Source organism: Silene latifolia, chromosome Y, assembly GCF_048544455.1.
Source record: "Silene latifolia isolate original U9 population chromosome Y, ASM4854445v1, whole genome shotgun sequence".
Lineage (NCBI taxonomy): Eukaryota > Viridiplantae > Streptophyta > Magnoliopsida > Caryophyllales > Caryophyllaceae > Silene > Silene latifolia.
In genome coordinates this window covers 149434847-149438006 of record NC_133538.1, presented here as the reverse complement: position 1 = coordinate 149438006, position 3160 = coordinate 149434847, and positions in this window count along the sequence as shown.

Genomic DNA, 3160 nt, shown 5'->3' with positions numbered 1-3160 from the left:
GTAACTCGAAAATTCAAACTCAAACCGCCAGGGGTGAATTTTAGAGTTGATTTTTGCGAGCGTATTTGATTTTTGTGAGATCAAGCCCCGGATTTGTGAGAGCTTGAAATTTTGAAGAAAAAACTGACGTCGTGTTTATCAATTTTCGATTTTTGTGGAAAAATGCGAAAAAGCGAAAAAGATTTTGGAATTCCGACTGACATGGAAATGATCCATCGCGGATCGGGGCGACTAGCCCTTCCTCCTTAAAAAAAGAAAAGAAAAACCCGTTTGCTTAAAGCTGCATCATGAAAACCGTGTCGGATTTCATAAAACGCGAAAACAAGGAAATGTGAGTGTGAGAAAGCACAATACATCCTGGATAGGCCTGAAGAGGCGAGAGTCTTGCGGTGGGTGGTTTGAGGTGTCAGGAAGAAACACAACTTGAAAGGGACAATTCATGGTGGAAATTCTGAGGAGCAGCCCAAAGAGGCGCGAGTACACCGGCGATAGAAGCCAGCTTCCCCTTTTTTGGGGAAACGCGCAGATTTTTTTGTTATAAATAGGGACGTTTGTGATTCATTGTTTCATTATCTGAAACACGAAAAACATCTCTACAAAACCTTTCTTCTTCTTCCACAAAATTATTCATGGATGCTTTCGAGAATAGGTTACGGCATTGGTGTCGGGATTTGTCACCTCCCGAAAAGTATCAACTCGTTGTTATGGGAGTTAGTCAAATGTTGGTGCTTCGTCAAGTCAAGGTGCAATCCTCGTTTCTTGAAGCATGCTCTCGGTTTTGGGATTCGAAACATCATGTTTTCGTTTTCCCGAAAGGCGAAATTTATCGTCTTACCGAAGAAGTAGGAGCCATTGGTGGGTGGTCGGGTTGTGTTCCGGTGCTTCCCACGACTCCGTTATGTTATAAGGAGAAGTTACGTTCGATGTTGGGCTTGTCAACAAGTCAAGACAACTTTCTCCTTGCTCCTCATGGTGTGGATATGTTGGCTCTTATCAACATCTTCTCAAACCGGTTGGATGTCAATGTTTCGGAGGTGGCTAGGAGAAGGGCTCTTGCTTTTTGCCTTGTCCATGCATACCTCTTTGTTGATGCTTTGAAGAAGGAGGGGCAAAAATGCTATGGTAGCATGACCCTTGTGCATGTGGTTGAGCAAATGGAGCATGGTAGGGATCCATCATGGTTGGTGCTTGGCGAGATTATCCAAGATTTGGACAAGAAGGGCTCTTGTGGAGAATCTCCCTCGTTTGGATCTCCAAGGATCCTCCAAGTGTGGCTATTGGAGAGGCTAAGGTATGTAGACCCTCCGACCGATTCTTCTTCTTATTCCTTCCGTCACCTTACTATGAGGAGGAAGTTGTATTCTGATAGCTTTGCATCCACCGAGGCCTAATTGGACTGCGAGATTGCTGGAGGAGGGTGGTCCTTACATCTGTTGGGTCGTGCCATGGTGGCACTTGAGGTCTTTCACGGGGTTGCCCGCTCCGGTTGCTAGTTCTCGTTCTTTGATGGTGGTGGGTTTGAAGGTTGCTTCCTTCATTTATCCCGAAAGGCTCATGAGGCAAATGGGGCATCAACAAAAGGTGCCCGCTCAATATACTCTAGTCCAAGAGAGTGTTTTTCAAAACTCCAAGCATGTGGAGGTCTTCGAAAGATGGTGGGCCACTCGGCCGCTTTGGGAGGTACCAAACCCCGTTGCCACCACATGGGTGACTCCCGCTTATGTCAAGTGGTCAAGAGCTCAAACCTCCGAGGAGAGGTCCAAATCTCGTAAGGACGAGGTTGTTGATTTGAAGTATAGAGAGGTTGGCAAGGCCAATCGTGCCTTCTTTGAGGACTTTGTTGATGGAGCAAACCCGGATGTGATGAGGCCACCAAAAAGAAGCTCGGGTCCCAAAGATGCAGTGGGCCGTGTATGGGCTCACTTTGGACCGAATACGGGGTCATGCAAGAGACCAGAGGCCGTCGCCATTGTAGATCCATTAAGGATCCGTTCCGAAGAGGAAGTTCGTGCTAGGCGGGCCAATAAGAAGAACAAGGGGAAGATGTACCTAGAGGCAAAAGGCAAGGGTAGAATGGAAGAATGAAGACCTCCATTACCCACTTTATTATTATGTTGTATTAGTGTTGTGAGTTTTTATTATGTTGTACTAGCTATGTCTTCTGTGTTTTGTGCTAGTTTTACTATGTGAGGTGCCTTAGTCGACACCTTAGCTTTGACAAGTTGTAGACTTGGCGAGCTTTATTTGTTGTTAAATTTGTAATCCTTCTCATTATTAATCAAATACGAGGATTGCTTGTGCCAAAAGGAACTGTGAACGCTTGTTTCTTCCATCCATTTTGTAAAGGCAATTCGGCTTAAATTATCCTAAACATTGCACTTGGGAAATGGAATTTCGTGGAAAGGGAGAAAGGCCTTTTTTTTGTATTTTTGTTGGAGAGGGAATGTTTTTCCCTTTCTCCTTTTTGAAAGTTGTTGTGGGTGATGTTTTGTATGTGGGTAAACATAAGAGAGTATATATTTTTTTATTATGGGGATGGTTGTATCCTTCTTGTGTAAGAAAGGACTGCCTACGTATCCACCTGAAAAGGTGAAATAAAACCATGCTCGTAGTTCTGGAGGTTTTGTAAATTTATTTGGTTTTGTGGTTGTATCCCTCTTGTATAAGAAAGGACTGCCTACATATCCACATGAAAAGGTGAAATCAAACCATGCTCGTAGTTCTGGAGGTTTTGTTAATTTAGTTGGGTTTTGTGGTTGTATCCCTCTTGTATAAGAAAGGACTGCCTACGTATCCACCTCAGAAGGTGAAATCAAACGATGCTCGTAGTTCAGGGTTTTTGTTTGAGTGCAAATGGATGTTGCCTTTGGCAGATCAAAGCGCATTCGAAACGGGCAAGGTACCGCAACTTAGACTCGATAAAACATGCAATTGCAAATCAGAACGCGTTGAGGAACTTGACTTGAAAGGGTTAAGGTGGTCGCTAGTTGTAAAACTAGGGTGAGGTTGTTGGTTGCTATGGTTCAAGGGTAGTATTTCTTGAGTTGGTCTAGGTTAGTCGGGTTTGTAAAATCCTCCCCGTCTAGGCCACTCAGTCTCACTACACCCCCCGAAAGTATTTTCTTGACTAGGTATGGCCTGGCCCAATTGGGTTTGAATT